Source organism: Nylanderia fulva, unplaced genomic scaffold (assembly GCF_048542155.1).
Source record: "Nylanderia fulva isolate GAGA-0341 unplaced genomic scaffold, ASM4854215v1 Scaffold582, whole genome shotgun sequence".
Classification (NCBI taxonomy): domain Eukaryota; kingdom Metazoa; phylum Arthropoda; class Insecta; order Hymenoptera; family Formicidae; genus Nylanderia; species Nylanderia fulva.
In genome coordinates, this window is record NW_028190679.1 from 4,026 (window position 1) to 26,245 (window position 22,220).

A 22,220-nucleotide genomic window follows, 5' to 3' on the forward strand; every position below is an offset into this window, starting at 1 on the left:
CAATGCGTGCCTCGTGTTCCCAAGAATAACAGATTTTCGTGCAGCAGGGAGCGGATGTCTTCAGCAAGTGATAGAATAGCAAAAGAGAGAGATAAGCAAGCCAAGCGTGCAGTCATGCAAATGATCAGGCGAAGTCCACGTTCTCCTCTCTCTCTTCGGAGTCTGTCTCAAGGATGGTACCAGCAAGTGCTCAAAAGCAAGTGGCCAAACCTTCCTTCTGTAAGGTATGGCAAGCGAGTAATCTACTTCCACTCCCGATCAATAATTTTGATCAATGGATAGCGATGGCAACATCGTTCAGTAAGTCAATTATCGTAGAACGCCAATTCGCTGTCCATCGGCAATGTGTTACCAATTAAGATAAATTAATACGATCGATTAAGAAAGCATTCATAAGCAACAAAAAATAACATTTAAATACAATAATTAGCGCGACACACTAAATAAAAAAACTAACAATAAACGCGATAACGTAATTAATGAGCGCCAAACAAAGAAGTAATTAAAATTTAATTAATATTGACAGTGTACACATTTATAAAAATTCAAAACAATTTTGAATTATGTTACAATGATTGATAATGTTACGTCATGATAAGAAACATCCTTAAACCACAGGTTGACAATATCATGGTGAATCTAAACAAAATTTGTCAATAGGGGGGGGGGGATTTTTAATGAATTTATAGAACTATCAAGTTAAATGACCAATAAAGTTACAAAACTTTAAGCAATATTATATTCGGTAATCCCAAGACTAGTGATATTGGGTACAAAATCGTTTATTATTAAGTTATTTACTTCATGGTTTATCCCATCAAATTCCTGCAGAATTCCAAAGATAAGTTTTGATATTGTTTATGGTTCATGGATATTTTTTTAGTTATGGCAAGTTGCTTAAACAAATACCGTCGCCATCTTCATTCAAGTTAAAGAATTAAACATAAATGTATACCAGTTTGACTTTGAGAAAATAGGTACCGAAGATCGGTATATAGTGTTCGGAATATTCTTCAACTCTGGGACATCAGCTGAAATATCTCAAATTCTACGAAACACAAATTCCGTAAGTTAATGAAGTCAATATCTGGGCATTTATTTAAATAGACGATGAACTAAAAAAAAAACTTTTATAAACACAAAAAAAAGGGACTTAAATTTAAAGGAAAAACTTTATTATATTGGGAAAGCAAACCAATTAAATCGAGATAGCAAATCATTATAAATCATATTAAAAATTTGGAGTATAAAATACATTTTGGGATACAACCCAAAATTAAAATTTTAAAAAATAGTGCAAAGATATAAATTAAAAATCTGCGAATAATAGGATGCAGGTGGTACGTAAAAAAACAATGCTTCCATAAAATTTAAAAATATCCAACAATAAAAAAAAAATAAGAAATAGGGGCGTAAAATAAATGACGTTTAAGGAGCCCCATTCAAACATTTTAGTAAAAAAACTCACAATGCTAGAAACCGCTAATGCAGACAAAAGCGTAAAACCCCTTTAAAGACTTATTTCAAACCCATAAAAATATAGATAATAGGGAGTCTAGAACTCTACCAAAAAAATATAATTTTCTTAAACCTTTGTAAGTATCCCTTGTGAAAACATATTAATTAGGATTTAAAAAAATATATACACACACACCTTTGAGGGTGGAACCCACCCCCCAATTTGCTTCAATTCTTTGCCACCGCAAAGCATGATGTCATTATAAGGAGCTGCTACTACCTTCAAAAAAAAGAGAAACGTTTCTGATTTCCCCAATTTAAAAAATTTTAAATGTAATATGTAAAAATATCCTACTGAAAATGGCTAAAAAAAAAAAAAATTTTAAGAAGGGGTTTTTTTAATGATGCAAATTTTTTTTATTTTTTCAAAATATATCAGTTAAGTAAAAATTCTTGAAAAAACTTTTTTATAAATTTATTTTTATACATATTACAATATATTTTTTTTATTTTTTTATTATTACTTTTCGAAAAAATATTTTTTTAAATTTGCATACTTTCATGGGAAATATTTTTTTTTAATCAACATTGACGATTTTTAAAAAAAAACATTTAAGGCGATACTCCCCGCGTTTAAAAAGTTTAAAAAAATAAAAAAAAAAAAATAATAAAAAATATTTTAAATATATGTAATAATTGATTAATAATAAAAAAAAATATAATATAAACACGTAGAAAAAACCCTTAGGGTGAGCGCAAAATTTGGGAGTCTTCACATTTATAGTCCGACATCTAATTCGCTACGCCATGCTGTGTTTCGAAAAAACGCTTTACTGTAGTGGGACTAAAGGAGCGTACAAAATTCTGATTTCTGCCCAATGTTGGAAGCGCCCATCGTCCCTATATACAGGGTGTATACTCAAATTTTATAAATAATTCCATAATTTTCAGGTGTGTACTTTGTTCAAAGTTCCAAGTAATTAAAGTATTTAAAAAATTTTAAATACAATTTGAAATTAAGTTTATTTTTGGTTATACATAATTTTTTAACAAAAATAAAATTTTTTAATATAATAATATAATCTTATTATTATAATAAATATAATAGGCTCATATAAACCTAATAAATTTATTTTCCCTTTAAAGCTATATTTAAAAAAAAATCAAGGGGGCAATTTTTTAAAAAATTCCCTTAGTTCAAAATAAATTCCATAAATATTCCACGATTTTTTAAGGTAAAAAAAAATTCCTGAGAATTCCAAGTTTTTCAGGTTTTTCCGGGAGTATACCCCTGGTATATTTATGTGTTACTTCTATATAAATAGTACTATTACTATAAATATTATAAACAAATACTAATATCAATATATATATAATAAAATAATTTTTTCCTACCTGAATACCGACTGGCAAACCATTTGGTCCAAACCCCAAGGGCACTTGGAAAACTGGGAATCGAAAAATTAAATAGACACCAATTACCAATTGTAGGTCTTAAGTACGTTAAATAATGATAATTGGCGATAATGGACTTGAAGGATAAAATAATACCCATTTTCGCCCAATTTTTCCTGTAAAAGAAAAAAAAGTTTCCACAATAAAAATAACAATATAAAAATTTAAGACAAAATTGGACAAAAAATTAATAATTAAATTTAATAATGGGAAAAATAATTAATAATGTAATTTTTATAAGGATAAAAAATATATAAATAAGGATAATAATTAATAAAAAAAATTATTTTCTTCCTTTTTTTGTTGAATTGCATTATAAAAATTTACCCATTCTTATATTTTTATATTTTATATATAAATCATATATTTCCTTTCTCATGATAATAATTCTTACTGCCCAAAAATGTTTTGCTTTTGCAGTTTGGGCTTTCTTGCCCATTTTTCATTCACTGGTGGGAAGAAGTCTTCATCTATCAATTTCAGTATAGCAGCCAATGTTAATTGTGAATTTCCAGTAAGTAGATTAAAAATTTTCTCTTTTTGCACTAGTGATATACTGCAAAGTAAATTTTTTGAGCCAAAAAATTAAAACAATATTACCGTAAGTGATTTAGAATGAGAAGTGCAGTGCTTAAATATATTACTTATAGTAGTACACAATACTATTGTGTTAAATATCACTAAAACTTTGAAATAAAATTTAAAACTCACCTTTCCATCCGTTATGGCCAATTTAAAATTGAAATTTTCACGTGTCATCCAATATCTCCACAAGACAAAGCTATATTCAGAGCCTGGTATTTTGATCTGTAATATATGTAAACAAAGAATGTTTTTTTGTTTATATATTTATATGTTATATTATTGTGTAAACAAACTTTGAATTTCTAGATATTTATAAAAGCAAAATAGTATTAAATATTGAGTATTAATTTATTGAATATTAAAGTATTAAATATTAATTATATAAGTATTAAATATACTTATATAAGTATTAAATATTAATTATTATATACTAATTAAATGCTCTTTAATTCAAATAAAGTATTATACATATAAAAGGCTAATAAGAGCAGAAGTAATATATTACGGTTATAAAAACTAATTTTACATTTAATCAATATGTACTGATATAAACAATAAAGTTTAAATTAATCTAAAATTATAAAAATAACTCGAAAGTTAAAACAAATGAGAAAGCGAACGTTTCGATTCATTTTTCGGATCTTCTTCAGCGCAGTACAAAAAACAAAATTAAAATCACCCAAAGTCTAAATGTAATTTAACGTATAATAAACATATTTAAACGCGGTTACATCAGTAAACGAAATAAAACGTCGTAAGATTAACATTAATATGACTCTCACTGAGCCCATCACATTTACGTTATTGTGGGAAGCGATCCCTTTAGTTTCTGACTACGAGGTGGGCAGGTGTTAAAATATAAAATATTAATCGCATCCTATAAATTAAAATAATTTTCTCATTACACCTCACTAATTATAAGATCCAAAATCAAGTGCGTTATAAAACAATAATCAAACACATGGTATAAAAAAAGTTAATAAAACTTACATATATTATGATGTGACAATATTTTAATTGTAACAGTAACAAAGTGACGCTAGTGTATCACTCATGTCAGTAGAACGGCTCAGAGGAAACTGAAGCTCAGTTGGAAACGAAAGTGACAAACAATTATAATCATTTTGTATTTGTTATTTAACCTTAGAGTTTAGGTAGTCTCTCTATAGCTCGATATAAATATCAGATAGATTTTCAGTATCAGTCTGTAGATTGAGACTATTATTTTGTCTTTTATGTATATCATTTCTGATACTGATCTTTTTCCGTAATATATTTCTTTATCTAAAATATTAATGTTCTCCGAATCAAATTCATGGTTAAAAATTAAGCGCGGTAGTCCGTTATTACTGATTTAGTATTAATATTCTAACTATGTGTTTCTTATGTTCAGAAATTCTTGTGGTCAGTCTTCTACTAGTCTGGCCTACGTAGAAGCGTCGCAGTTTGAACAATTAATTTTGTAAACAACGTTGTATTATTCATTTTAGAAATAGTATCTTTATGTACTCGTATATATTTATTTAATTTATTAAAACTAAAAAAGGATAATTTAATATTCATGTTCCTAATAATATTTCTAAATTGTTCCGTCCAAACCGGGTAAAAATGGTATAGTGAAAAAACGTCTTTTTTCTCGGGGAGATATTTACATTTCTTGTCTCAAGCATCCATTTTGTCAAAGCGGGGAACTATATACGGTCTAGTAAATAGAACAATTTATTGTCACATCCACGATTTCATTATAAAAATCTCGTTACCGTTGTCAACATACTTTTAGAAACTGTTATCCGCTTGACTTGATCTTTAATACTATTAACCAACGTCTAGTAATTTTATTCAAAAAATTAAAAAATACCACAATTAACGGTAACAATATTAATAATAATAGTGAAAAAACGTCTTTTTTTCACTACCTGACTACAACCGGGTAAAATGGTAAAGTGAAAAAAGACGTTTTTTCACTATTATTATTAATATTGTTACCGTTAATTGTGGTATTTTTTAATTTTTTGAATAAAATTACTAGACGTTGGTTAATAGTATTTATTAACTTTCGAGTTTATTTTTATAATTTTAGATTAATTTAAACTTTATTGTTTATATCAGTACATATTGATTAATGTAATAAATAGTTTTTATAACCGTAATATTACTTCTGCTCTTATTAGCCTTTTATATGTAATACTTTATTATTAAAATAAAATATCGACGGCAATCGGAGCTGTGCGGATGTCATGCACAAAATTAATAAATTGAAATGAGATCTCAATTAAAACTCATTTATTAAATTTTAAACGTTTCGACCCCTTCGAGTCTTCTTCAGTAGCTACAACATACAAAAAATTCCAAAAATCAAGATAGTCGTTACAATTAACAAAATATAAACCTCATATACATACAATCCGCAAAACAAATAAATGTTAATCTCCTCCCTATTCCACTGTCCGGTCGTCGGAGTGTCTCCCGACGGTGACCATCGTCAGGAAGGAAGCAGAGCAATAAGTGACTCCCTTACCCACACTAATCAAAGTCACAACATTATATAAATTAGACATAGAAAAATCACAAGAATTAAAATTTAAAATCGGAGAGATCACTCACCCCGGCAGTAAAACAAAGAGAAGACATGGTACACGTGACACATCACTTTGACGACTGTGCGGTATTCTACCTCGGCACTATCGATACATATATCCGCAAAAAAAAAAAATATAAAATAAAAAATAAAATAAAATGAAAACAACTAAAACTTATCGGCGCTCATATCGAAGGTCTACAAAACACAGATATGCATGGTCACAGAGCTAGATTTTGGTAAATCTTTCAATTAAAGGATCAAACATATCATTTAATTTATCGGTGTCGCTGTGTAAATTTATACTATTCCTCTGACGTTTTATGTGGATCATTTCCGAATCAAACGTTTGCCCAAAAAAGGCTCCTCGTCTAAGACTTTTATAACCTCCCAATTAAAATCATGATTCAGCAATCTATGCTCCGATATGACTGATAACTGTGACGCGTTTTTTTTATATGTTACGTGTTCTTTCGTCCTAGTTTTTAATAATCTACCCGTCTGCCCTACGTACGACGCATCACAATCCATGTTGCATCATTGTTCACTAACGTTCCTTTGGATATGGCTATTGATAGCTTAATAAACAGATGGGGGTATATTGAAAAAGAGTGTATGATTCTACGAGATATGTTTTTATTGGCAATTTGTTTATCATGAATTCGACCTATTTTATGTTCCAATATGTTTGTTATAAACAGATTTTTGGCACGCTATGGTTCCCCCTCTCACCGATCATTGCGGATATCAACATTGCAAGATTTGGAGAGTAGGGCGATTGCTGCGATTCCGGTTTCACTTCCGTTTTATTTTAGATATGTTGACGACATCGCGTTGGCGGCCCCCCCCTCCATGCTGAATATTGTACTAAACCTTTCAAACTCTTTCATCCGAGATTGCAGTCACCATGGAGAGGGAGTTGACAACCGACTGAATTTTTTAGACGTCACCATTATTGTGAACAATGGGAACATTGAATTTGATTTGTGTTCATAAGCCGACGTATTCAGGAAGATATTTAAACTTTGAGTCGCAGCACCCTCTCTGCATAAAAAGGGCACCATTATCAGCCTCATAGACAGAGTTTTTTGGCTCTCTCATCCGAAATTCCATGAGAGTAATTTTGAGTCTATGATGAAGTTTTCTTGTCTAATAATTATCCTCTCAATTTGATATTTCAAACTTTACAAACGCGGTTAAAAAAGTGTTTCTTCCGCTACAGTAATAAGTGTCAAAACAATAGAGCAAATATATGCAATGATAAGATCTAACACAGAAAAAAGTTTCGTATTTTAATATCCCGTATATTAATAATGTATCGGAGAGATTCAAAGACATAACGCGTGATTTGGATGTCATTCCATCTTATACAGGAATTAACAGTTCTCCGTAAATTCATTAAAGTACCCCAAGGATAAGTTACCAAGGGAACTCCATAACAAGTTGTAGCTACTGAAGAAGACCCGAATGGTCAAAACGTTTAGAATTTAAAAAATGAGCTTTATTTGAGATCTCATTTAAATTATTAATTTTGTTGAAATGCCCATCCGCACAGGCTTCGATTGCCGTCGATTATTTCATTTTTTATTGTAACACAAAAATTCGAGCCGAGATCAAAGTTTTTACTTTATTAATTATTATAAGGTATTAAATTATTAAGTATAAATATTATTTCGTATTAAAATATGGATTAACTTTTTAATAAAACAATGTATCTAATTTTAATTATATATTTTAATGAATAATTATTTATTAATATAGAAACTTTACCCAAAAAAATATTTTATATAAAAATTAAATAAAAAGAAGGGCATTCCAATACAGTGGAAATGGAAATGATGGAGTGAGGTGTAATAATTATTTAGTCCACGTTTCGCAGTTGATTATGTACATAAAAGAAAGGAAAAAGAACGACTAGAATTCAACCCAAGATGAATAAACAAATGTTCTTTCACGGGCACAAATTTACCTTCGCCGATTAAACCGAATTAGTGAAATTACAATCATAGTATACATTTTCGATTATTATTACTAACAATAAGAGAAGTTAACTACTAAACGCTTAAAGACTCTTTGTTTCCTCGGATCTCGGTGCGCACAGATTATCGACTTTTCCGGAAGTAAGCCGTCTTCGAAAATTCCCCGAACAGTAATGAGCTTTCCCTGAACTTTGTGGCCCCCGATTTGACTTTTTTTGAATTTATTTTCTTTTTAATCATTTGTAAGTCGTTTTGTATGTTTATTGTTAGATTAATAAAAACATTTGTTAGATCAGTCCTTCAAAAATGAAAGATAAGAATTGGGGGTAAAGTTAGCCTTTACAAATTAATTTTTGTTTGTATTTGAATTTACTTTACTAAGGTTAATTTAATGCAAAATCGTTTGTTGGTACAAATAAATGTGGTTTTTAGCATTTATTGAAGAACGTCGATCTAACAAACGTTCTAATTTGAAATATTCGTGACCAACAAACGATTTCGTATCGAAACCCTTAATAAAGTAAAATTCAACAAAAATTAATTTGTAGGGGCTAACTTTCGATTACTTTATTTTTTTGAAGAAGGACTGATCTATATAATATAAACAAACGTTTTTATTCATCTAACAATCATCACAAACGACTTAGAAACGTAAACGATTAAAAAAAAAAATAAATTCAAAAAGTCAAATCGAGGGGCCAAGTTCACGGAGCTCACGTGGTGAGAGGCTCGTTATAACCCTTAAAAGTTCGAATTATTCCGACAGATGGGGAGCTATCAATAAACTGATGATAGAGTTCCTCTAGGGGAGAGCGAATGGCGAGCGGTTGCAGAGCGGTCGGTTGCTAGCTTAGCTCAGTTTCAAGGAAGTTTTTCTATTATAAAATATTACTGTCTTTGGGATTAGACAGAATTGTGCTCTTTTTTGTGCACCGTTCTCAAATACCCAAAATATTTTCTCGCTTTTCCTTTCTGGGGAAAGGAAAAATAGCTGACAAATTGTCGACCACACTTTCCCCCCCAAAGGGAGGTGTTTCCTCCTCCGTTCTCGGACTCAGATCTATTTCTTATGATAATGAAAAAATAAAGTACGGAATGTATCGGGAAGCCAACCCGTCTAAATATGTCTAAGGAGGAGTAATGGAAGTAATTCTCAAAGTTCTTTCAAACCTGAGAAGAGGATGTTTTAACCTCTTTGACGATTCGTCGGTCACTGTGTCTTGTACAAACGCTGATGAAATTTAAAAAAACAGGTGAAAAAGGATAACCAAAAAATAAAGCCCAAAAAAGCAAGCTTACTCAAGTAACCCTCCCAGTAGGGATCGGACTCTCCTTCGGAGAATACCCACATCTCAAAAAACTCGACCAAAAACATCTACAATGATAAAAAGAACTCTTCATCAACCGACAACGAGTCTCCGTCAAACTCTCTCTGGTATGATCGTCATTACAAGGGCCCATTTATTGTTTACGCTAGAAAATTGGGATAGAAAATCCACTAAGGCTGTTTCAATCATAGAAGCGTGCCAGACTTCTAAACAAGGGCTAAATGTGAAATATAACTTGGTCGAATATCGCTCATGGAATAAGTGAAGGTTTCTTTCGACTCGTTCCAAGAAGCCAATTCTGCTATTCACAATAGATTCATTAAAGAACTAGGATTAACGCTCTTCATATCAAAATTCAGAATCCTGCGCAAAGGAGTCAATAAAGGGTATCCCTGCGATATTCAATTAGAGAAGATACTTAAAGTGCTAGAAAAAGACAATCCACTTCTCAGAATTACTAACCTTTTTAGACTTAAAAGAAGGACCCAAAAAATGGATCGATTCCGAATCTATATGCATCGAGTTTAAAGGTTATGATATCCCCAAAAAAATATCAATTATGGAAAGTAAATCTCCAAGTTACACCATATATTCCTCCAATCAAAGGTGCTACAGATGCGGCAAATTAGGTCACACTAACAAAGGATGCTCAGCAGAACAGGAAAATGTCTCAACTGTGGTATACCTCACCAATTTCTTCTGAAAACTCTTGTCTGTCTTCTTCCTAATGCATCAACTGCAATGAAAAACCATCACACCCTTAGTAGAGAATGCCCAACTTTCAAACAAGGAGTGAAAATTAATAAAATCATGTCGGTTGACAATATTTCATATATGGATACATACAAGATTGTCCGAAAGTCAGGAACACCAACAAGACAAGAAGTCTTCTTAAAGACCAGAGTAATTTCCCGTTCCTGAGCCGCAATTCAATGAATTTATCAAAATCCTACGCTGATATTTCGAGTTCGCAGACGTCTTCCACAACTTAGGCCCCCCACAACTGCAATAGAAGCTCTGACGGACCTCTTTAAGAGAATTTCAACAGCTCCGAAGAATTATTAGTACAAAGACTCGAGAACACTATTAATTTGCATCTTTTAGGTAAAAATAATGCACCATCTCAAGTTAATAATAATGACAAAGGTAATGACCCAAAAACTTAAATAGTTCAGTGGAATGCTCGGAGTTTCAAACATAAAAGTAACGAGTTAATTCCTTACTTACAAAATATTGATATCTTTCTTCTTATTTCAAAACCTGGCTGAACTTTAGAGATAATGTGACCTTTAAGGGTTTTGATGTAATTCGTAAAGACTGAATTGGACACAGGGATGGGGAAGTAATGATTCTAGTAAGATCAAATATAAAATACTCAACTTTAGAGGACATTCCAGACTGTAGAGACGATTGGAGGTGTGGTGGGATCAAAATCTTTATACAAAAAGGTAAAATCTCTGTGATCTCTCTATATAGACCCCCGGATGGCCCTCGAATCAGCACCTTGGAGTGGAACAATTCTCATATTTTCAAATCATTATGTAATAGGGAGAGATTTTAATTTGCCTAAGGCCGGGTCTAAAATAGGTGTAGTAAGCTCTAAGCCTCAAGAAATTGACCAATCACAGTCGATTATTCCCCTCATTCTTAACTGTGATTGTTGAATTTTATAGCTTAGAGCTTGCTACACCCTGTTATAAATCCGGCCTAATGACTCAATAATTCCTCTTCAGGATAGTATTTCTGACCTTGATATAATTCTTTTAAACGACGATTCGCCAACGTACTTTGAGTGTGAACGTAATTTTTCCTCCATCTTAGATTTAATATTGATAAGTTCTTCTCTCGGACTAATGCTGATGGGCGGTGAACAATAATACATGGGGAAGCGATCATGCCCAATTTTTATTAGCATTAACGGGATTTCAGTTATGAAACCTAAATTCAGAAATTTGCGTAGAATATATTCTTCTAAGACAAATTGGGATCTTTTCTATGATATAATTGAGAAGGAATAATAGATTATGAACAAGAATTGCTAAATATCAAGGATATTCAGGTACCTTATACATCTTTTGTTTCTATAATTGTTAATAGTTTACAAAGAGCCTCCTCCTCTGATAAAAACTTCAATAATCCGAAAACTAATCTGCTGATTCAAGTCGGTCCGCGGAAAGGTCTAGAATTTCTTACCACTCGCCTACGAGGACTAATTCACTAAAAAACACAAATAATAAAAAAAAATTTGTAAACCATGCCCCTGGTGGAACGAAGAATGCAATGCCCTAATTCTAAAAAGAAAAAAGCTCTAGAACGCTTTTAAAGAACACAACACAAGAGAAAACTTTCTGTTATATAAAAAAGAATCCACTAAACTAGAGTTGATCTTAGAAAGATTAAAAAAAAGAGTTTCATTGACTTCTGTAAAAATTTAAAGAAATTAAAGCTTTCAAAAATAGATTTAATTCCAAGTGAGTCCAAGAATAGATATATTTCGGCTGCTATCCAGAGTATTAAGGACAAATCTCCTCATTTTTAGTCATCTTACCCCAACTATTAAGTTTTCTGACAAATATTGTGAGAATCAATTTATAAACAAAATTAGGATAATTTATTTAAAAAGAATTAAGTTAGCCTTGAAATAATATTTAAAAAGGCCTCAATTAAAATTCAGGATTATCAACAACTTTTCCTTTCTAGAATATTTTAATTTTTGTATAAATATTTTTTTGTTACAAGTGCAGCATAATTTCAGAGATATTCGATAATAATTCAAATGGAACTTACTTTACATGATACGTTCTTTTGATCACTTTATATGTATATAATTGTATAAAAAGATTTGTATATAGACTTCCGTTTCCGGTTGCGTGTGAGAAGGTTGAGGTGCTGTCAGTGTGTGTATTTGAGTGGAATATTAGAGGTGTGTGGAAGAGAAAGGGGGAGAGAGAGTGAGAGAGTGAGAAGCTGGAAGGTGGCGAATGCAAGGGGAGTGCAGGCAAGTGGGGTGAGAAGGGAATAGAGCGGTGAGAAGGAAGAGAAGTGATGCAGGTAGAGTGAGTTGGCAGTTTGGAAGATAGATCAGGGGCACGAGGGGAGAGGAAGGTACTAGGAAAGAGGAGTGCAGGTGTAAAAGGAGAGGAGAGATAGGGGATAGGTGTAGGTGCGGGGAAAGTCTCTAGTGACAGAGGGAACCAGTCGAGGATATAGGGAAAGTCACTAGCAGAGGAGAAAGTAACTGAAATAGGGTATAGGGAAAGTCACTAGGCATAGAGCAAAGGAAATATAGATGGAAAGAAAAGAAATAAGGAGATAGAAAGATTAAAGAAGACGGAGAAATGGGAGAGAAGAGGGAGCACAGGGTCGGCAGAGGAGGTTTTGAAAAGGAAAAGGGAGAATTAGAGGAAGTAGGGATTGAGAAAGGAGAGAGGAGGAAAAAGGGGATTTGGAGTGGGCGTTCAGGAGAAGTAAAAAGGTAGATAAGGTCTGCCAGAGTTGAAAGGAGGGAGGAGGCACGGAGGGATAGGGAGATATTGAAAGAAGGGGGAGGGAGGGGAAGGAGGAGAAAATTCAGGGTTTAAAGGATGAAGAAAAAGAAAAGGGAATCAAAATAAGGGGGGCAGGAGATTAAAGGGGGAGGAAAGGGGGGGTAAAAAAGGAAATGGGGAAGGGGGAAAAAAATTGGAGAGAGAAAGGGGGGAAATTTAGGAAAAGGGATTAAGGGGAGAGGGGAAAAAATGGAAAATTAAATGGAAAAAAGGGGAGGAGAGAAAGGGGGGGGAAAGGAGATGGGAGTTTGGTAGGATTAAGAGAGGGAAGGGAAAGGAAAAGAAAAGAGAGAAAAGGAAAATTTTTGGTTGGGGGGGTTTTGAAAAGGGGGGGTGGGGGTTTTTGGGTAGGTAGGGGGCTTGGGGGTTAGGGGGGGGGCGGCCCCTTTTTTTGTGGGTGGGGAGGGGGTTAAAAAGGGGTTTGGGGGTTGGCGGGGGGGTTTTGTTTCTTGGGGGTTTGATTGGGGGCTTGGGAATTGGGGCAAGGGGGGAAAAAAAGGGGGGAAAGGGGCAGGGGAAAGGTATGGGAAATTTGGGATAGGGGTTTTTAGAAAAGACAGGTAAAAGGGGAACAAAGGGAAAGGGAGCAGGGGATAAGGGGGAAGGGGGAAAGAGAGGGAATAAAAAAAGGGGAGGGGCCCATACAGGGCGGGAAAGGGGGGAAAGAGGGGGGAAAAATTTTTTTTAAAAAAAAAGAGAAGGAGGGAAGGGGGGAAAAAGGGGGCGGGGAGAGGGGGGGAAAAAGGGAAAGGAGAAAGGGAGGAAGGAGGGAAGGGGGCATTCGGAATGGGGGGGGGTTTTAAGAAAAAAGGGGACGGGCTTCTGGGAAAGGGTGGGAGAATGGGCTTTTTTTTTTTCTGGAGACAGGGGTAATAAAAAAGGGGGGGAAAAGGAAAAGGGAGGAGGGGCCGGGAGGATAAATGGGAGGTGCAATTGCAGGAGGAGAGTAAAAAAGGAAGGGCAGGGGGAATTTAGGGGGGGGAAAGGGGTAAAATAGAAGGAAAGTGAAAGGCGATAAAAGGGAGGGAAGGGGGAGGGGGGGAAGGGAAAAAGGGGGGGAGAGATGGAGGTTGGTGGAGGTCAAAAAGGGGAGATGGAAAAGAAGCTGGGGGAGATAAATGAAGGATGGAGGAGGGGGGGAGACAGAGAAAGAACGATAATGGGGGGGACTTTATGCAAAAGGGGAATTTGGGGGGAAGGTGGAATGGGAAGGAGGAGGGGGAAAGGGGGAAGGGGAGAAAATCAAGAGATAAAAAAGAAAATGGGGGAAGGGAAAGGTTGTTAAGAAGCTGGAGGAAAGGGTGGGATAATGAATGGGAATGAGGGGTGGGGAAAGGGGGGGGTGGACAATATGGGGGCCGAATGGGAAAATGGGTAATAATTACTAATGGGAAATGAGGGTAAAGGGAAATCAAAAGTTAAGATAGGTAAAGGAGGACTCGGATCACCTGCCGTTAATAGTGGGTTAGAAGGGAAAAGGAGGAGAAGGGAGAAAAAAAAGGAAAAAGGGGGGAGAGGAACGGGACGGAAGAGGAAAAGGAGGTTTTGGGAGAAGATGGGGAAATTTGGGGGAAGCAGAGGTAAAAAAGGGGGGTTTTTGGGGGGGAGAGTGGGGGGAGAAGAAAAAAAAAAAACAAAAATTTAATAAAAATAAAAAAAAAAAAAAGGAGAGAAAGGAAAAAAAAAGGGGTTTTATAAAATTTAAAAAAAAGGGGGGAGTGGAAAAAGGAGTTAAAAAAGGTGGAGGAGGGGGGGGAAGGAAAAATAAGGGAAAAAAAAAAGTATGGGGGGGGTTTTGTTAAAAGGGGGGGGGTTTTTGGGGAGTGGGGGGGGAAAAGAATGGAAGCGGGACGGAAGGGCTTTTTTGGGGAGGGGGGTTAAAAAAAAGGGGGAAAAAAAAAAGGGAGGAAGGGGAGGGGGGGTTGGATGGGGGGGCGTTTTTTGGATCTTTAAGGGGTAGAGTCGAGGGTGATAAGGGGAGAAAGGGAGGGAAAAGGGAGAGGGGGAAAATCAGATAAAAAAGGGGAGAATTAAAGGAGGGATAGTAGGAAAAAGGGAAAAGGGCGGGGGGGGCGGATTCCGGGGAGTGGGGAAAATTTGGAGGGGGTTAAAAAGGGGGGTATGGATTGTGCAATAGTAGGAAGGGGGAGGGGTGGAAAAGGGGTGGAGGAGGGCGGGGGTGCCAATTTTTAAGGGGGGTGGGAAAGGGGGTTTCGGAGTCCCGGGGGGAAACTTGCACGTTTTTAAATAAAATAATGCACGGGTTGGCAGAGGATGGGGGGAAGAAGAAAAAAAAAGGGATTTTTCCCACAAAAATCAAGGGGGTTAGGAAAAGGGATGGGAACATGGACAATATTTATGTTTTAAATTTTTTAAAAAACAGAAAAATAATGGAAAGGAAAGCAAATGGTATACTTTTTGGACCTGAGAGCGCGTTTGATTCGGGGGACAGGTGAAGTTGAGGCGGCGAAAAGAGGGAGGGGGGTAAGGAAGAACGGTGAGGAGTGCGAAAGTGCTAAAAGATAGGTTAGGTTAAAATTTTGGGGAGGGGTGGGGGGAATTTTTTGGAGGGGAGGGGGGGGAACAGGATGCCACGAGCCCGTTCTGTTTAAATTTTGATGGCGGGATTTGGGAGGAGGAAAGGAAAAAAGGAGAGGGGGGTGTGAATTAGTAGGGGCAAGGGCAACATTAGCGTACCGGAGCTGGGCTGTTGCAAAGATGAGGGGGGGATGGGTGTATGATGGAAGGTTAGGGGGATTCTGGAGGGGAAGGGGCGGAACTGAATGAAAGAATCGAAGGTTATGAGATCCGAAGGGGGGGGGGGAGGTTAAAAAAAAAGGGTATTTTTTTTGGGGGGGAAAAAAATTAGAGGGGTAAAAGGGGTACAATATTTAGGATATGGTTAAAGGAATGGGGAGCAAAAGGGACGTAAGGGGGCAAATAAAAAAGAGGGCAAACAATTATGGGGCATTGGGGGAAAAGGGAAGGAATTTGGGGGAAAAACTGGGGAGGGGTTTTGGGCTCTTCAGCGTTAATATGGACGGTTTTAGGATCCGGGGGGGAAAATGGGGATGGGAAAGAGAGAGGGATTTGGGAAAGGGAAAAAGAAAGGTATCTTAGATGGATTTAGATGGACTGGGGAAAGCCTGGATAATTGGTAAGGAGGAATTGCAAAAGGGGGAAGATAGGGCAAAAGGGTGGGTAGAAGAAACATGGGATAGAAGAAGGTTTTAAAGGGGGGAAAGGGGGAGGGTTCGGAATATTTTGGGGAGATTAAAGAAAGGGCAAAAAAAAAAGGGGAATTTCGGGGGGAGAAAAAAGAAGGGATTTTTTTGGGGTGGGGGTGGGATTAAGGGAATAGAGGAAAAAAAGGGAAAAAGGGGGGTTTTAATGGGAAAATTGAGATGGAAGGAAAGGGAAAAAGGGAGGAGAGGGGAGGAAAAAAATAAAAACGGAAAAAAAAAGTGGTCCCCAACAGATTTAAAGGGAGGGGTTTGGGGCTTTTTGAGAAAGGGTGGGCGGAAGGAGATGGGGGGGAGGCAAGGACAGACTGGGGGAAAGAAAAAAGGAATAGGGATTGGAAAAGGGAGGAAAATCAGGGTATTTTGGAGGGGTTAGAGACGTGGAGATGTGTGGGGGGAAAGTATGGGTTGGGGAAGGAAGGAGCTGGAGGAAAAGGTAAAAGATTTAGGAGAGGAGGGGGAAGGGAAATTGGGGTTAAAAAAATTAAGGGAGCAAAAGGGAAAGGGGGGGGGAAGGAGAAAGGGGGAAAAAAAAGGGGGACAGGGGGGGAGAAAAGGGGAGGAGTAAGGGAGAGAGAAAGAGGGGGGAGTGGTGAGTGAGTTGAGAGAAGAGAGGGGGGGAAGGAAAGGGTTTGAAAAGATAACGGGAAACCCGGGAAACGGAGGGCCCAAAATAGGTATAGAAGTAAAATTGCGTAGGTTTTGATAATTTGAAAAGAAAAGGTTTGGGGAAAAGGGGGGACGTGGGGGGTTTGTAGGGGGAAAAAGCGAGAAAAGATGAAAAGACGGCGAAGAGGGGAGGCGTGGCGAAAAAGTAAATTTGTTTTTTAGGGATAAGTTTAGGCAAAGGAAAAAAGGGTAAAAGGGAAAGGGAAAAAGGTTTTGGGGAACGTCCTTTAAAAAAAAAGCCCTTTTAAACCCCAATTGGGGCGGCAATAAATATATCTAATCTAATCTAATCTAAAAATATTTGAGATTCTTACCTTTTTTTTGGCCCAACCTGTGAGTTTTCCTAAAATGTTGTACCGTTTTATTAATGGGCTTGCAATCCCATAACTTTGCTGACCCCTCAAATCGCCCAGAACTTTCTTGAAGAACACCTTCAATCTTCAGTTCCCTGGTTCTTAGTTTTAAACAGTAATTGGAGCGATTAAAATTTTTTGAAGGGCCAAAACTTCAGCCCTTTTTGGGTAGTGGCCCAGCTCTACCATTTTTTCTGCTAAACATTTTTCACGCATCCAATTCCCGCTTTCGGGGGTCAAACCCCGATAAAAATAAAAACAACTAAATAAGTGTAACTTATTGATAAAGAATTCTTATTAGAATTTAAAAAAAATTTTTTTAAATTTTTTTCTTTTTGGATAGTTCTTTTTTTAAAAAATTGGTTTAAATTTGGAATTTACGTCAGAGGGGAAAAAATAAACGCAAAAAAATTTTTAAATTTATTTCGAAAAAGATTTTTGGTGAAACAAAGTTATAACTTTATTCACCTTAAAAACTCAAAAATTTTATTTTTCCTTATAAACAATCAAAAACTGCAAAATGCCCCGGGGGTTTTATATTTTCATTCCCCAAGGGAACAAAGGTTTAAAATATGCAATATGACCAAAAAAAAACATAAATTTTTTCAATATGACGTCAAATTTACTTTTTTTGACTTTTCTGTTTCCTTGGGTTCAACATTGTGGGAAACGCAAATCCAGACAATCGATCAAAATTACATTTAAAAATTTTTTTTTTAAAAACTTTACTGTGATTGTCATAAAATGTAAGCTCCTCCCTATTTAAAAAAATGTAATTATTTTTTAAAAATAATGAAAAGTAAAAACTCGTTACTTTTTGAGTAACTGTTTAAAAAGGGAGCAAAACTTTTCATAAGCGCATAAGCAATGCATTGCATAAGAAAAACACCCAAAATTTTCAGGGTTTCCCCCCTTTGACATCACAATCCAACTAGCCGTAAGGGGGAGGATTAGGGGCTTTTTAAAAAATGCCTTAAAAGGGAAAAAAATGATAACTTTAAAGTCATTTTCAAATTTTTTTCCCCCAAAACTTTTTAATTTTTTTAAAAAATTTTCACTTTTATTCTTTCCATTCTAAAATTAGGTTTTTTCAAACCCTTGAAACTCGGCGAAAATTACGCAATTAAAAAATTAAAAAAAATTTTTTAAACTTTAAAAAGATGTCAACTTTTAATTGGGTGATTTCCAAATTTTTTTTTTTTTCCTTGTTCTCCAAAAAAAGATTTTTGTTCAAATGCAACTCATTAAAAAATCATAGAAAAAATTTTTTAAAAACGTTTTATAAAAGGGATTGCAAATAATAAATTTCAAAATATTTTATTTTTAAAAATTAAGCAGAATTTTTCGAAAAATTTTTTTATCAAGATTTAAAGGGGACAAAAAAACGTATTTTAAAAAAACAAGTTTTTGTATGAAGTATTTTCTTGACATTTTTTATATTTCAAAATATTTAACTAATTAATTACCTTTAACATCCCGAAAAATAAAAAACTCTGTATATAAAAAAATATTAAAATAAAAAAATACAAAAAATTCCCTTTTCAAAAGATAGAAAGAAAAGATAAAAAAAAACCCTTTAAAAATCCCCGATTCCGCGTTAAAAGGAAAATTCAAACTTAAAATGTTTTTAATTTTTAGTTACAAAATTTTTTTCCGTTTTAAAAAACATAATTTTTATAAAAAGGAAAAAGTTCCCCCATTTTTTTTAGTAGGTTACGGGGGGGCCCATAGGAAATTGCTAAAACTATCAGCTGTCATTTTTTAATGCATGCAGTTATTGAAAAACAAAAAATTTGTTGGGAAAAGGGAAAAAACAGTTTTTTTAAAGGGTATAAAAAAAAGTTTTTATACCAGTTTATTTATTTAAAAAAAAGTAATAAAAAACTAAAATCAATAAATCACATAAAATGGGTAATATTTTTAAACATGCCCGATTAATAGCACTATTAAAAGGATAAATTTTAAATTAAGAATGACATGAAAAAAATTTTTAAAGTTTTCGTAAAAGAACGAATTTTGACAAATTCAAATAGTGAGCACTTCAAAAAAATTTATAATTAGTAAATAATACGGCTAGAACGCTCTTTTTCCTTGTTATTATAATTAGGTTACATATTTGATTATTAACACTTTTTCAATATAATAAACCGGTATACAAACATTTATTTATCCATTAAAAATATGGACTTTCCTCTTTTCAACACAATTTTCGTTTTCTTAATAACTGCATGCATTAAAAATGACAGCTGATTAGTTTCAGCAATTTCTTATGGGACTACCCTGTATCTTTAATACATTAACATTAACCTTCACTAGGTTTGTGACCGAATAATCCATTAAAGAAGCAGGACCTCTCGTGGAGCCTCCTATGTCACTGCAGATAGAAAATGGAGCACCACAAGCTGATATTATAGCTCCTTCTCCACCACTGCTACCCCCCACTGTTCTGGTAATGTTTGTAAGGATTATTCGTCTGTCCATACAGATTGTTTCTCGATTCCATCCATAAATTGAGTTCAGGAACGTTGGTCGTTGCAATCACAATTGCTCCAGCCTCCTTGAGAAAACGGACCACTGTGGCATCTTCCTCAGAACGATTATTACGGCGAGAGAGCAGACCCATGGAATGTATTAATCCTGATAAAATAATTAACAATTAGTTCAAGTGTTATTAAATTATAATATTCAAAACGTGATTAATCCATTCTATCATATATAACTCTATCTTATCTATTCTATCTATCATATATAACGTGTCCATATCTTTACATTTTTTTAATTCTTTTTAAAACAGGAATTTTAAAAATAATTATTCGCGATGTTATTTTGCCTACCTTTAACGCGATTGCTTTCTTTTGTAGTAAAGGGAACTCCAAGGAAGGTAATGTTATCCTAATTTTCTCCAAATCTCTACATTTTTCTATCGTGGCATCTGCTGCTTTGGCATCTTTAATTGCATCTGAATATCTATCTTCTACAACTGCATTTATCAAGCCATTCACTTCTTTGCATCTTTCAATATAAGTCCTCACAACTTCCCTCCGATGTAACTTTTCTTGACCTACAATAAAAGCATATACATAATTTATAATTGTGTATATATTTTTATTTATGTAAAATCTTTTTAAACAGAAAGTGTTTTTTATTCAGGATGTTATATTTTAAATATAATTAAAAATTGCTGAAATTGACAAATTGCACAAAAAAATTTTTTAAATAACAAATTTAAAAAGATTTGAGTGGAAAAAAGTTGATAATCTTAATTTTTAAAAAAAAATCATCTTTTTCAAAATCATCTTAGTTTTTTTAATGGAATTAGCCATTGAATATTTTTTATACAATTATACAAAGTTGCCCATATAATTCTTAACATTAATATTTCAAAAACTTATTGATTTTTTAAAAGTTTAAGTTTTGAATTATGTAGATCTGAAATTTAAAACTTGAATTAAATATTAATCTTTAACCCTCGGTTATTATATCATTTTAATAGGATATCCTATATAAAATTACCTTTTTAAATTCTATGGAAGAAAAATTTAATTCTATCCAAAACATTTTTTTGTCAATGTTTCTATGAAAAAATATAATAATTTAAAATTTTTGTTTTTATAGCTTTTTGAAGCGCTAAGAAATCACATCAAATCAAAACTATAACCTTCTAATCTAACTCATTAATTTATGTAAATGTTCAAAATGTCCTCAATGAATTCTTGTAAAAAATTGTTTTTATCCAAATTAATAAAATATTCCTAACATTTCATGGGCATTGCATTTAGCAAAAAATTGTTGACTTTCAAATGATCTGGACAAATAATTAAAATTCAAGTTTATCAGCTATCTTTTCTTTCAAAATCTTGTAACTTTTTGTATAAAATATTTTCTCGTTATAGCTATAGCCATTCAACTATTTTATTAAAATAAAAACATCCCATATATTATATATATATTTTACTTAAATATAAAAAAAATATATATAAAAATTAAAATGTATTAAATTAATATATAATATATTATATTTATATAATATATATATATATATGTTAGATATCTGTGGATGAATATTAAAATTCAAGTCTGATAAAATTTATATATATATATATATATATTTTGAAACATAAAATATGATTTTACCCTAATTTTTTTTTGCTAAGGAAGTAGCACTTTCTAATAATAGATTGTTCTTTACTGATGGCACCTTCCTTGCTTTTGGTTTTTTAATAAGCCAAAGCAAAAAACCACAATGCAATCAAAGAGGAAGTGTTCTGTATGAGAATACATCGCAAGACATCACAGCCAACTTTTTTACAAGTTGGGATACATCTTGTGAGGAATTCTTAAAAACAACAATACATTTAATAAAGACCCTGTGCACTTGTATATTATACATATATTTAAAAAAATTATTTTACAAAATATATTTAACTTCAATACAAAATTTTTATATTTTTTACCATGATTTTTATAAATCATGGTAAAAAATTAATTATCAATTTTATTACAAGTAGAGCAAAAATCAGGTTCAACATTTTATAAACAAGATAGAAATATTCTTTAAAATTCATAAATCATTATTTGAGACACTCAAAGGATTGAAAACAATCTCGTTCAATCATCTGATTGAAGCATTTATTACAATCAAAATAAATAAGCAAATATGTAAATTTTTAATTTACACAAAATAATATTATTGAAAAATAATCATGACAGAGCTTAGAAATCTTCAACCTCACCTGATTGCTATAAAGGCGCACATAATTTTGTGAAAGCAGAGAAGAATAAAAAATTGATGTCTGTAAAGAACTTATTTATTAAAAATAGATATCTCTGATTTATATCTTTCTTTCACATATGTATTTTTCTCAAATATAACTTATTATTAACACTTGTTTTTTTATATCGTTTTTCCTTTTCTAATACTTTATTTTAATTTACATGGAAATTCGACAAATCTAACCACAATGTGATAGTTTTCTAACATTACACAAAGTCTAAAATCAATAGAATTTTATAAAATGCATGCAG

General features: G+C 33.4%; 1 pseudogene; it reads right to left on the minus strand.

Annotated features, from left to right (window-relative positions):
• Positions 1-1,654: 1,654 nt before the first annotated feature.
• Positions 1,655-21,951, minus strand: LOC114943180 (fatty-acid amide hydrolase 2-like; annotated as a pseudogene).
• Positions 21,952-22,220: the final 269 nt, after the last annotated feature.